At 46.4% G+C, this 14,376-nt stretch overlaps 1 protein-coding gene across 15 annotated transcripts in view; it reads right to left on the bottom strand.

Annotated features, from left to right (window-relative positions):
- The window catches only part of MBNL2 (muscleblind like splicing regulator 2), a 154,459-nt gene extending 140,416 nt beyond the window's left edge, over positions 1-14,043 (bottom strand). For 4 of the 15 annotated variants that reach the window (XM_059042026.2, XM_067016576.1, XM_067016574.1 and 1 more), the window contains exon 1: positions 13,526-13,771. The gene's annotated coding sequence lies outside the window, so the exon portion shown is untranslated. Of the gene's footprint in view, positions 1-11,618 lie in introns of all 15 variants that reach the window. The other 11 variants (XM_067016573.1, XM_067016571.1, XM_059042027.2 and 8 more) reach the window with 9 other exon arrangements.
- Between the last annotated feature and the right edge of the window lie 333 nt (positions 14,044-14,376).

Raw genomic sequence — 14,376 nt, 5'->3', positions numbered from 1 at the left:
AGCTGGAAGCACTCCAGCGACATGCCATTTCGAGAAAGGAAGCAAACGGAATCGCCCTTCCCTACCTGCCTCGGCTTGGCTGGAGCAGGCCGGCTCCTCTTTCCCGAGCCTCCGGATACGGGGCTACGTCTCTGATGATTATTTCATAGCACAGTGCTCACCAGAAGCCTGATACCGTACTGAACATATGGTTTTGATTTCTTTTTCTGTTTTTTTTTTTCTGTTTTTTTTTTTTTTTTCAGTTTTGAACCAGAGAGCAAGATGGAGAGTGTCACAAGCCTAACTCCAGGATTTGCTGGTCCTGCCAAACTGTAAGGCGAAACTAACTCCAGACTGATGCCCAGCCTGCTGTAGCAGCTGCCGTGGGTGGGGGCGGGGGGACCCACTGAGGACCAGGGGCTGAAACGCGGCGGCACTGAGCCCAGACTGCTGACCTGACAAAGTACGCAGGCCATGTCCGAGCTTCCCCGTTCCTTTCCACACTCATTCTCAAGCTGGAAGGAAGGGATCGGAACATCAGATAAAAATCCACAGCCCAGAACAACGAACTCAGGACGCAGCACGTATCTGGCTAAGCGGACGATTATTAACTCGGGGATCCACAATGTCTGAACCGCAACCTTCTCCAACTTCACCTCGTGGGTTGTCGGCCCGGCAGTGTTTCCCCAAATCATCACTCCTCTCAGTTATTTTATCTGATCAATTTTTTAGTGTGGTCTGGGTTATATGACATCAATTTTACCCTGAGGGGGAAAAAGTTGCTTGCTCCCTCGTGGTCAGCTGGGAAATTTGTAGGTTTAATTAAAAAGGCAAATTTTCAACAAGGCAAAGAGTGCTGGCTGGGTTTAGAGGACAATAGTGAAACTAGCAGTAAAGAAAAAAAAAAAAAAGGCAGTGTTGTGATAGAGTAGGGGGGCCTGGGGACCTTCAGGTTAATTATCAACCTGGGAATTTTCCTAAGAAAAACTGGAGGGCTTATCTCAACTCAAGTTTTAAAGCCTTAGAACAGGCTTTCTCCAGGCTTTCTCTAGATGAAACCTGGCCAGTCAGTCGGGAAATGGTTTACCAGCCCCCCCTCCCTCCCTTTGTTTGTTCAGGGAGGCCCTGAGTAGGCCGGGGCAGAACTGAGGGAGCAAATCCGTCCTGGTTTCTCCCACTCAGAGGAAGGAGGGCAGGTTAGTGCAGCCTGCTGTTCACTGGAGCTGGGATTAATTAGTTCCTTCGGTGACCTTGGCATCTACTGATGGCAGAGTGTGTCTCTAAGCGGCTGAGGACTGTGCTGAGAGCCGCAGAGAAACTCTGGAGGACTCGGAGCTGCTGCTAAAACGATTGCCCTTCTGTCGTGCCAGAAGATAAACGCAACAAAACAAAAGGAAACTCCAAACACGTACTTTACCTCTGAAAACTGCCTTAATGTGGTATTTGCAAACTGTGTGAACATTATCATTTATCTATCTTTCTATCGTCTATCTATCAATCAATCTACGTCTGTGTATATATACTAATCTATATAGCTATCTATTTGTGTATATATTTATATCTTTATCTACCTATCTCCATCTGTATATATAAATATTAATCTGTATCTATAACCATCTATTTATACAGTAATCTAAATCTATATCTATCTATAGGTGTATCTTTATTAATCTCTATGTGAGTGTATTATATAGATACATATATGTTAATCTATATCTATCTGTCTATTTATATATTTCTTATCTATCTCCCATCTATCTATCCATCTATCCACCTATCTATCTATCTATCTATCTATCTATCTATCTATCTATGGGTGGTTTCGCAAGTCAATGCCCAGGAACTTGCCAGGCATTTCCAGAGGTGCCTAGAGCCTATTGTTGGAACGGAAGACAATTTTCAACCCTTCCGTGCAGTTGGGGAAGCTGTCTGTCCCTCCCCCCCTTCACCTCCATCCATCACCTTTTCCCCACTGTGCTCAGGCCTGAACAGAGCTGAGGGAAAATGGAGAGCCCCACCCGCTTCTCTACCACAGCTGGTTCAAGGTTCAAGTACAATACCAATATGGGTCAGCAACGTGACAAATCTGCCAGAAAAACTGAGTGTCTTCGGTTGCATAAATAAAAGTATTCTTTCCTGAAAATAATAGGCAGTGCCAGCTGCTCCCATCAGAGGAAGCTTGTTTGCTATCTTTAAATATGTGAAGGGGCTCGTCTGCTGAAGGGGCATTTGACTTGCTTAGGGTCAATCCAAAGGCCTGGGCAGTGAAGATCACGGAGAGTCACATCTCGTTTCAGCACAGGGAAGAATTGTGTAACAAAGTGTTACAGTGTGTGTGCATCATGGGGTCGTGCTTGTCCGGCATATAGAGATAGATGAGCAGCAGTTAAGTCTGCCTGGCAGGGCCGCGGCAGAGGGTAGACACGAATTGTGCAGATAATCCCGCCAATCCCTTCCATCTCGGGGTTCCCTTCTGCGTTTCACCGTACATGTGTGGGTTTTGTCAGTTGGGCGGCCCTTGGAGGGCCGATCAGCATCTGGTGGAGTGTGCAGAGCTCCCCTGCCGCCCCCGATGTCTCCCCACGGCTCACCCTTCTGACACCCGAGCACCCGCCAAAGCTCTGCGTGGGTCCCAGCAGCCCCAGAGGCAGCTTTGAGGCTGCCTCTTAATTGCAGCTGAGCTGCAACAGGGAACTCTGAAGAAAAGAAACAGGGAAACTCCAGAGATAGGGTTTGTTTTGTTTCCTGAGGGGACGGTCTTTGTGGTGGCTGCCAGGAAGCTGATACTTTAGGGTTCAAATGATGGGCTCCCTAAGAGGGCAAATAAAGAGTTCCTTTCTACCGGCTAAGAGTCGGGTGTGACTAGAACCCCAGAGCCGTGGGGTATCTGTGCGCCATTTCGGAGGGGTGCCAGGTACAGCCTTGGCAGAGAGAAGAGAAGCCGGGGAAAGAGGTCATGGGTCAGCTCAGGAGCCGGCAGAGCAGGGGAGGGGGAGAGCCTGCGGCGCGAGGATGGTCAGGAGATGCAGCCAGGACCACGCGCCCCTGCCAGAGAATGGGTGACACGCGTGAGCGTGAACAGCCCTGCACGAGGACAGGGAAGTCGACGGCAAGGAAAAGGGATTTCTAAGTCCTCCTAGAGGGTAGTAGCAAACCACAGCAACACAAAGCATCTCACTTTCGCACGGGCCTCACAGCTGATAACGAGCGTGTGATCAATTGAAAGTTATCTAGAAGACACCTCGGACGAGGTCTTTCTTTAAACATCTTCCTGCGCACCTAGACACACGCACACACACGCACACAGACACACACGCACACAGACGCAAAGGAGATTCAGGAGTAAGGAAAAGGCCCGCTAATCACAACAAATAATGAAGACGATGCTCTACCTGTCCCTGGAGATCTCCCAGGTCCCTTTGTGAGGAGGAACTCATGGCTAAAACTGAGCTCATGCCTGCCCGGCCTGCCAGGAATTGCTTGTTTGTGTTCTATCTAACCGTTTAGTGAATTCTGCTAACAGTACGTGCAAATGAGAGAGAAGGTTTCCCGAAGCAAACCCCTTTTGTTGCTACCCCCAAGTAAGCACCGTTGGAAAAGGGCTGGGTATTCAGAGACCTGCCAGCTGGAGTTTCACCCCCCCGCTCTGTGTCACTTGTTCATGTGTGACCTTGGCAAGGAACTCAGCCTCCCGGGACTTAATTTTCTTCGTAGAAAGGTTTAACTGAGTTGATGTACATAAAGCTCTCAGCAGAAGGCTTGGCATATAGTAGACACTCAATAAATACTTGTTTCCTTTCAGTCCTAAAAGGTTCTTGGTGAATTAAAAATGCGTAAAAATACCGGTCGTCTGTGTGGGGCCTAAAAGGGCATCTGGGCAGGGAACACGTTCTCTAAATCCAGCTAGCGGGACTCCTGCTTCTAGGAAAGAGGGGGCCACATGCTGGACATACAGAAAAATGAAGATCTCGAGGGCAGGGAAGGCAGACGGACATGAAACAAGATCTAAGACTGTCCACAGTTTCACTGAAGCCACCACCTGAGCCAGCTGTCGTTTCTCTTAACGTCTTCACTCATAGCACGAGACTTTAAAACTAGCACGGTTAAACAAGTGTGATTTTTTTTTTTTTTTTGCGGTACGCGGGCCTCTCACTGTTGTGGCCCCTCCCATTGCGGAGCGCAGGCTCCGGACGCGCAGGCGCAGCGGCCATGGCTCACGGGCCCAGCCGCTCGGCGGCACGTGGGATCTTACCGGACCGGGGCACGAACCCGTGTCCCCTGCATCGGCAGGCGGACTCTCCACCACTGCGCCACCAGGGAAGCCCACACAGGTAACTTTTATTGTTTTTTTTCCTGCGGTACGCGGGCCTCTCACTGCTGCGGCCTCTCCCGTTGCGGAGCACAGGCTCCGGACGCGCAGGCGCAGCGGCCACGGCTCACGGGCCCAGCCGCTCCGCGGCACGTGGGATCCTCCCGGACCGGGTCACGAACCCGCGCCCCCCGCATCGGCGGGCGGACTCTCAACCACTGCGCCACCAGGGAAGCCCAACAAGTGTGATTTTAATTGCACGTAACGCTTCCTCTACACTCTTCCTAGTCTTTGGAGGGAATGAGGGGAGAAAGGCAGTAATATCCTAAGGGAAACGCTGGGTTTGTCAGAGTTCCCCGAAGTAACCCGCTGAGGCTGTCAGGCTCGCAGGCTCCAGCTCCGACCACTGTCTAGAGGGAAAAGTCTACGGCTGATTTTGAACACATACATTTGGTAGGAAAAAATATCTCTCGAGCAGGCGTGGAAACAGACACACTAGCCTTCCCCGGAGGCAGTGAGCAAATCTTTTTGGGAATTGGTGAGAGTCTGTGTCCCCAGAGAAAACGGCCATTGCGGGCACGAGGCGCCATCCACAGACCTGCTGCTCTGGCCACGGAGCTGCTGGAAACTTCTGGAAGGCCCACCTTCGTGGCCTCGACCACAGCAGCTTTGGTGCAAGGCTTGCAGGATAAGTCGGCTCGACCTCTACTCCACTTTTGAGCCCGGGGAAGCCTGGAAAGGCCTCCTGGATGGAGGAAGCGGGTCCTGGCCCTCAGCCCCACGGAGACTCCTTTAAAACCATCTCAGACCCGGAGACCCACCGCCGTCTACGTTTACGCCAGCAAAGCCTCCAGGGCAAGCAACAAGCATCATCTCCGTCCGGGAGGAATGCTGAATCTCGGACCCCGCTCCACATCTACCGAGTCAAGACTCTACAGTTTTTTGTTTGTTTGTTTTTGTTTTTTTTTAATTAATAAACTTGATTATTTAACAGTGGACATATACAGCTAATATTTTATTAGACGCTACAGTTTTCTTTCTATCCCCAATGGTCTGCTGTACACAACGAAAGTTTGAGGAGTGCTGTTCTGGCTTGTTCGCTGTAGGCATGAGGGTACTTTCTCATTTCCTTCAGAGTGGTCCTTACAGCTGGGTTCAGCTGAGACCTGCTAGAGCCTGCAATGAATGAACCCCAGGTCTTTGACAACAGGTGGACTAGTGTCCAGCAATATCTCCAATCACTCTGGAATGACTGTCCTGGTTGTATATTTTGAGATACAGATGCATACATCTTGATCAACAATTAGTGTTGGTTTTAAATGCTTTCTTTTGGTTATTAGTGAAGATTTACTTTGTCAATAGTCAAATATCTATATCTGTATCTACATGAAAGATCCAGGCAGGAAGTTCTCCTTATCCGCCGATACTCTGTGGCTCTCACCATGGCAGTGAGCTGATATGTGCCTCCACGAGGACCGCGGACTGAGCACTCGTGTCAGGGAGGGTAAGCCCCGGCGGAACAGTGCAGCACGGGGGCCGTGCAGGCTGTGGTACGGTGCGCAACGGTCTTGGTTACTTATTTTTTGATTGGCAGTTTTGCTCCTTTGTGGGTATGTGTTTTCCTGATTCTTTGCTAGCTCTTACTCTCTTCTGGGCCCAGGCAGTCTTCCCCAAGGCTCATCCTTGATCATCTCCCTGTCTCCATTTATGTTCCCTTCTTCTTGGAGACAGTGGGCGCTCCTGGCCTCAACAGTGGCTTCAGCACCGGTGTGTCTCGGTTTACGTTTGCAGCCTGGTGCCGAAGCTATTCTCCATTTCATGTTGTCAAATGTCTACGGAGGACCCACTTCGATGACCCATCGTTAGCTAAAACACCATTACCAGAACTCAAACCTCAAATCTCATCCTCCCCTCCCTCCCCTGACCCCATTCCCCTGATGGGCCCCTTTTTCCATCTACCCCCATTTTCTGTTAGGGTCCCACAGATACTTCTCCTGCTAGAAACTCCAGTGTCATTTTGGCTCTTCTGAGCTCTCACTAGCCTCTATTATTTTTCCGTCAAGACATCTTTTAGATTTGCCCTTTCTCCTCCATCCTCACAGGGCCATTCTAAGCCAACTCCTTCCCACACGATGCCTGAAATATTGCAAAAGTTTTCTGGCCAGTGGCATCACCTGTTACAAATTTTCTAACCTCTAACCTGATCTCACAAGTTCAATTCAATCCTTATAAAGCATTAGACATGATGCTGTAGGTAACAAATTAAACTCTTCCACATGGCTCTTTAGTTCTTCCATATTCTCACTCCCCCACTCCGTCTAAACTTATTTCCACACTGAAAAAAATGCTTATTTTCCAGCATTCAATCCCTGTTCTTCAAAGTTCCACACTGGCCCCTACATTACATCATGCCGTTCCTCCCTTCTAGAGATAATCTTCCTTCCTCTATTTTTGACTAGTGTCCTCTCCAAACTTGTTAGATCATATATCCCCATCAGAAAAATACTTTCGTGCAGGAACAAGCATTATAAGGTTAGTTACTTATTTATAAATGTTATACTTGCATAACAATACTAATATGCTACATACATTATCAAACATGTGAAAAGTGACATTTTAAAAGGACGGGTTGAATAACATATAAGATGTAATTTCAACTATTTCCTTTCCTCACGGAGATGTTGACCTTGCCCTAGGCTTGGGGTGTAAACATCCCATTGTAGAAACACTGCTCTAGAGAAAGTATATCCATAGAGAGCTAGAGGAAGTATCTCTTCCTCTTCGAAGGCTTATCTACTACTCCAACCCAAAAGGAGTTCCACTTTCCTGAACTCCTAGAGCATTGAAAACTATTAAGCAGTAAATCACTGACATAATATATACTTCACCAATACTTTTTAGTTGTTTAGGTGAAGCTCGCATCTAGGATGCCCGAAATTGATAGATTTTTAAAAAATAATTCAATATCTTAATTAAAAACATACTGTCTTCCCAAAATTGCTTGGGTTGAGCTCTAGTTCACTATGCAAAATCCATTGCAAGAAAACTCCAAGTCAGGCTGCAGTGTCGTTTCATTTAAAGACTATTTGATCTCATCGAATATCATATGCACAGACTCCCACAGTTTTAAGGACCAGCTTTTCCGCTTGTTGGCTAGTGAGATTTTTAACACATTGCTTAACCTCACTCAAATTTGGTTTTTATTTAATTTATCAGATGGGGACAATTAGGGGACTTTGTGGCCATTAAAAGAGACGATAAGCATAAAAACAGAAATGATATATGAAGTAAGATACCAGTGTTATTACACCCGGTATTTATGTATCATAATGTATATAACTATATAAAGTACATCTGAGATTTCTGAAATAATCGGCCTCCTACCTTCACCTTGAGCTTTCTTTCTGCAAATGAACTATTTTTATTTTCTCTATTTTATTTGCTCAGCTGAAAACATGGTGCTGCCTCCCTATAGGATTTGGAGGTATGATCGGGCCTGAGTTTAAATCCTGGCTCTGCCAAATACCAGCTGTGGGATCACGGGTGTGTTCCGGAAACTTTCAGAACTTCTATTGACCAGCATTAACTTTGCGGGGATAACATTAACTTCATGAAGTTCTTTTAAGGTTCAAAATACACGAGATGTGTGTGTTAAGCACCTAGTTGATAACACATGCCACTAAAATAGTAATTTCTGCCCCGACCCCTTTAACAGGCTTAAGAGAACTCAAGTGAGGTGCTCTAAGGGGCAAATGGACTACTTTGAATTTGGGGTTCATTGTCGACTATGGTTTTTCCCTGACCTGTGAGCCTGTTACAACCATTACGAATTTTATGTAGGTTTTGTCCCCTAATGACTTATGAGCGGTCAGAGCTGGGAAAGTGAAGCCTCTCCTGCTCTGCTGCCGCATCCGGACTGCCTACTGTAGTAGTTTGTAAGTGTAGCTGTCCAAGAAAGCATCTGGGGACAGGAGAAGGTGACAGGCATACGTGTACCAGGAGCACTTGTGTCTCCTGGTTTTCTAAATGCAGATCCAACCCTGAAAACAATCCATGAATAAAAGTTTTAAAAATCCGGTTGATAACGCATCTCCGCCAGAAGCTTCACCTAGTACATCCTCACAGGCGTACTCTAATTTTAGGCTCCCAGTTTTTAACCCTCTGTTTGAACTGTTAATTGAGATAAAGTCTGTGGAAGCCCTCTGGAGAGGGTGCAGAACTATACATATGCTAATTATCCTTCTGAAGGCATTGGTGTGCTGAGCTGCTCTTATCTTGTTTGTGGGTGTCTCTTGGCCCGGCTAGTGTGGATTGCAAACTGCTCAGGCCCGGGGACCTGCAGCGTCTTCCATGCCTCCTGCCTCCGCCTGCTGTCTTCGGAGATGGCTCGCTCCCCCAAAGCTCTTCTCTGGCAACCGGCTCCCCTCGATGCTCCTAGACCTTAGCACCTGCCCGTCTGCCTGCCAGGACCCATCGCTGGAAAGAATTCTTGGGGCTCCCTTACACCCTGTCTCCTCTCCCAGCTCTTCCCCAACTGGGCTCCTTCCCTTGTGGCTTGTCTGTGCCCAGAGAACACACATTAATTTTGATGTTAGGGTGAAAAACAAAGCAACACGAAAACTTTGTGTTTAAAAAGGGAAATAGATTTTTTTTTTTAAGTAACTGTGCTTTTAAAAAAGAGGTGTGTGGGGTGGGGTGGGGTGGAGTTTAACCCTCCAGGGTCAGGAATCAGGTTTCCTTGCTGCGATGGGGGGGACGGTGAGATCTCAGCCACCCCGAGGCTCAGAAGTGTGGGAGAGGGTCTAGGATTTCCTTTTGTTGATTGATGGCTAAGATTGTTTTGGACGATGCACCCATATTCGCCAGTCATTTCGGGGCTCTCTCTCAGCTTGCTGAGACGGGGGTGGGGGGAATGCTCTCAATAGCCTCATATTTTGGATTTGTGGAGGCAGCATTCTCATATGTCTGTTGCTGATCTTACATCATTATATGTTATTTAAACTGTATTATGCTGAGAAATATAGTAGAGGTGAAGAAATTACAGAGTTAAAACTCAAAACTCCTTCTCTTATACCTCCCCCAAACCCCCAAACTGTCTCAAACCTACAATTAATGTCTGATGGTTAACAATGCTAAATTAATGTTAGCCAATAAAGTTATTATTAAAGTCTTTGAAACTTACAATTCTGCATTGTTTCCTTCTGTCCTACATTTTGCACATACTCAACGTTAGCTACTAGGTAACTGACTTGTTCTAACCAAATGGCAAAAGCCAGGGGAGCCAAGAGGTGTTTAATAAACACTTGTTGACTGATTGATGGAATATACCGACCTAGGATCTCGGAGACAATGCAATCTTTGTCAGAGCACTAAGGGAAATCGGTGGGTCCACTTTTATTACCAAGCGTTTCTGCCATATTGAGGGGAGCAGGCCAGCCGAAAACTTATCCATCAGCACTGCGGCTCCGGATCACAGAAGAAACCCCGTGGCCTTGCCTTTCACACCCGTGTTCACTCTCAGCAACAGGGCGGGAAGCAGCTTCAGCTGAACAAGGCTGAGCAATTGGAGGCCTGGCCTGATGCAAACCAGCCATGATGCCACCTTGAGCTCCTTACTATGAATATTATCACAGCTGCGACTAACAGTTTGTGCACATGAAACAAAACAAAACAAAACACCCCAAAAAACAACTGAGTACAAATCTGGAGGAGAAAAACAGTATTGCAACTAATTCACAAAGCCCAGCTAAGTCTTCTGTATCATTCTTCTGAAAGGAAGCAAAGCATGAAGTACCAAGTTCCTTTGCTCCACCAGCAGTGGACATCCGCGCCCATCTGGTTCCTTCCAGAAAGTATGCCTGGGCACATGACATCTTTACTTCTCTTCACAGCCACTTCCTCTCTTTCTCTGCTGGGCCTTCAGGCTGGGCCTCAGGCAGGTTTTATGAGAGGAGCTAAGTGTCCTGCCCCTGTGCTGCTCTCCCCCGGGGCTTCCGTGCTCACCTGACCTGCCTTTGGACCTACAGCTTTCTCGTGACTTTGCTACGGGCTGACATGGATGCCTCACACCTCCCTATCTTTCCATAACGCCCCTCACCCCCCTGCCCCCCAGAGATGCCAGCTTTCTCTGCCTGACACGGCAGTCACAACTGTTTCTGACCCACCAGCTCTCCTGTGCAGCTGTACCTGGAGCTACTCAAGACCCCAAACTATGTTTTCACAACCAACATGTCCTGCAGGTGTCCCACCTCTTCGTTAATCAGAATCCTTTGCCCCTTGCCACGTGGCCAGCCTCCTTCTATGTTGATAATATGTTTTGTCATCTTGGAAAATGTAAACAAATCAGTAGGCCTTCCCATTTTTTTTTTTTTTTTCTTATTGACGTCTCCTTGACATACAATACCCAGCTTTTCTCGTTACGGGTAGGAAAGTGCAGGAAGAAAGGAAGAGAAAACGCATGCAAGCCTGAGTCTTATCAGTCTCCCATAAGGAAATCCCTCAAACTCAATATCTAAATCCTCTTCTCCCAATCCTTGCTTGGAAGCGTGAGTACCTGATCTTGAATCTCTGTGGCACTCCCCGAGCGGGACTGGCTGGTAGCCATGTGATATTGATTTGTTTTTACCATAGCAACAGCAAATTAAAACAACTAGCAGGGAGAAGGCAGGCTGTTAACCAGGAACGCTACACAACCAGTAGATTTCACAAGCGTATTTTTCTCCTTTCGTCTCATTTTCTCTCTCATTCACTCCACTTGCACACATTGAATACCAGAGTCAAAGCAAAAATAGCACTAAATGCTTTGGGCGCTGCAAGGCCTGTGTCTGAAGGGTCTGGTTTGCACAGTTTCTAGTATATTGCACAAGATCAACGGAGAAAATGCACGCAGCAATGCTCTGATTTCCTTGGAAGTTGTATGCGTTGGTCTAAGGATAAATATCCCTAGAAAATGTACATGAACGTGAAGCAGATTGAAGGGTTCTGTATATATGACTATATATCTTAACACCCTAAGGCAGTTGCCAGTTTCATTAATAGGGAGGTTTTATCCCTTTGTACTTTAGCTCACTGTGTCAAGAGACAAACAACTTTTTTTTTTTTTTTGGATGCAAAAGGTCAAGATCTCTCAAAATGCTGGAAGTACGAAGGAAAGTGTAGCAAGTATTTTTCAATTCCATTAAGAGAGAGAAAACTTGAGATGGGCCCTTGCTCAAGGCTACACAACACAAGCAGTCCTAAAGAGGATGCAGGCTAGAACTGGGAACTCCCGAGAACTCCAAGCTGCTCTAACGGAAATTCTTTCTGAAAAGGCTCCTTATTAAAAACTTACCATCCCCTGATCGCGACGACCGAGGCTGCCACTTGTGACCCGGGGGTGAACAGCCTGCAGTACCGGACGCCCTTCCTTGGGTCCATCCGCACGAGGACACAGCGCTCTTTCTATCAGAGCGGCTGTCCCCACCATCACGACCAGCCGCGGACTTGGTGGCATAACCTGGGTCCTAAAAAGTGGCTCTAGGGGAGCTGGGAATGGGGCCACGGGGCCTGTCCGCCCAGCGGGCAGTGCTGGGCTGCGCTGAGGGGAAGTGGAGCCAGAAGCAGAGCCACGCTCCACTCCCTGCGGCTTCCAGGCAGCGCAGCCAGGGTCCTGCAGAAAAACCGCCCCGACCTGCCCGACGTGAGGACGCAGGTAGGAGAAGATGCCCTATTTCTGCTGGAGGTCGGTTTAGGGTTTAGAAAGGAAGGGAATGTGAAGACCTAACTCAAGACCTGCCAAGTGAGAGTTAGAACGTTCCTAGCCAGGACATAAAAAAAAAAATATTCCACTCCTCGAGCTTGGATAAGAGAACACACAGCAGAAATAGTTGGGAGATGACGTCAGAAGTTCTGGGCTAGTGTCCTGCACTTCTCCTTGAAAGTAAAAACAGTGGGTCTGAAAGAATCTACGTGGCATTGCCCTTATTTAAATGAGTACTTCTACGGCTTCTTACAAAACAGGCAAGCTGGCTGAAGAAACTTCATCTTATGTACAGGTTATAAGAAGCTCTTTATCTTTTTACTTTATTATCCTCAAAATGCACATATGACTCAATTAACCAATATCTTCCCACTTAACCTTTGTCTTTTCAAAGGCCAGTGATGTTGCTTGAATAACATTCACGCTGGTGATGGTTAGGCAAGTCCGATTTTTTTTCTCTTTGCTTCAGTGCTTACTAACTATTCTAAAAATGTTACACATTTATTGTAAACATATGCTTCTGAGGCCTAACAAAAAAGCACAGTTTCCTCATGCCTGGCAGAAATTTAAAACGGAAAAGGGCAGAAAGAATTCTTTAACAAATATATCCTTTCCTTCTCTTGGGCCAAGTGTGTTAAAAATAAATCTTCTCCATCATTTCTCACTGCTGCTTCTCGGCAAGAAAGTTGATATGTTTCGGCACAGCGAAAACACAGCTTTCAAAGCTAGCCCGCCCTCATTAAATTATGCTGCAGGCTGTGTGTTCTCATTAAAAATGCATAAAGGTCAGATAATTGCAGTAAGCATTATTAACCCAGCTTTACTTTTGAATATAATGGTTCCACTTTTAAGCTGGAAACAAAGGCTCAGACATGCCAGAAAAAGAAACGTAAACATTGAACTACAGTATCAAAAACTTGTCAGAAAGCTACCTCTTGCTGGCTTGTTAAAAATGTGCTTCTGAAACTCAGTGAAAGCCGTGGCATTGTAGAGCTAGGTAGGTCCCTCATTTCCAATAAGTAGACGTATTTTTTTTGGCTAAACGTCCAATCGGTAATTATTTACCGTGAAGTTTTTTTCTTTTTCTTATTTACGAGTCTGTTTTCAAATAATAGGATCAACGTAAACTTTATTTATTCGGGAGCTAACTACGACAGTGTGAAAATTTTCTAGAACAAGAAAATAAGAATGCTCCCAAGAATTCAAATGGTTTTTGTTGAGTAATCAATGGATCTATTCTTTGAAAAAAAAAAAAAACTCGTTTTATGCCTCACCCCAAACAGGCAGCAGAGATTCACGCTTTGCCATTTCTCTTTCTCGAATCAAATTGTTACGTAAAACTCCAGGGTCCCCCCTGCAAGTATTACATTTGAACTAGTGGAATCCGGTTTCCCTGGCTTCCCTAAGCAACATACACGGAATGCAGCATACTGCAGCAAACTCTTTAAACATTCAGGGAAAAAAAAAAAAAAAAAAGAAGGGGGGGATGATTTCCCTACCTTGTTTAGCTCTGCCTCTCCTTTCCTTTTACAGTAACCCCAGGAACATCTGGCAAAATCAAGCGGCCGAGGCTTCTCCGCTGCATCATGAGGAAGAAATTTCCATGTAAATAGTTCTCATTCCCTGTTTATTGTACTCTGAGAGCCGTCTGCCGTATCTGGAAAATTTTGCCTTCAGATGATGAAGCAAAGACAGTCTAAACTCTGTTGCTGTAAAGCTGCAGCCCTTCCTTCCGACAAATCCCTCCCAGCTGTGAGCAGCCAATCCTCAGCAAGTTCGTCAGCCCTCCTCGTCTGAAACCGGCCCTAATAGGATGACTGACACAGCAACACAGCACTTGCAGTGTGTGAAAACAGTGCATCCATACTGATGAAAGAGGAATTTCCCTCTCAGAAGAAAGCAATCAGAGCACCAAGACAAAGTGGCACATAATTGGCAGAGCAGAGAGAGGGGTAGCTCCAGAAAACACCCTTTAAGACAGCCAGCCCAAAGCTTGTGGCTGCATTGTCAACGCTTTGGAAAATAGAAAACTCTGCAGATTTAGGAAAAATCCAGGTTGTACGTGAAACTGATGTCGTTACCCCATTGGACAAAGCATATATTTTTTTTTAAAAGGAAAACAATTCAATGTCTGCCATGGAAATTAATATACCTTACAAAACGTTTGCATACGATTTCCATTAGTGCGGAAGGACGCGTTAGCCCAAGTGCATTGTCAAAGTCAAAACACGCTTACATCCCCTCACACAGTTTTCCTGTATAACATCTGTTACTGCAGTGGTTAATTACTGTAGCCCATATATCTTTCCCCTGAAGCTTTCAGACTCCCCGGGACTTCAATTAAGGAATT

Source organism: Kogia breviceps, chromosome 16 (assembly GCF_026419965.1).
Source record: "Kogia breviceps isolate mKogBre1 chromosome 16, mKogBre1 haplotype 1, whole genome shotgun sequence".
Taxonomy (NCBI): Eukaryota; Metazoa; Chordata; class Mammalia; order Artiodactyla; family Physeteridae; genus Kogia; species Kogia breviceps.
This window is presented reverse-complemented; position numbering and strand designations above follow the sequence as displayed.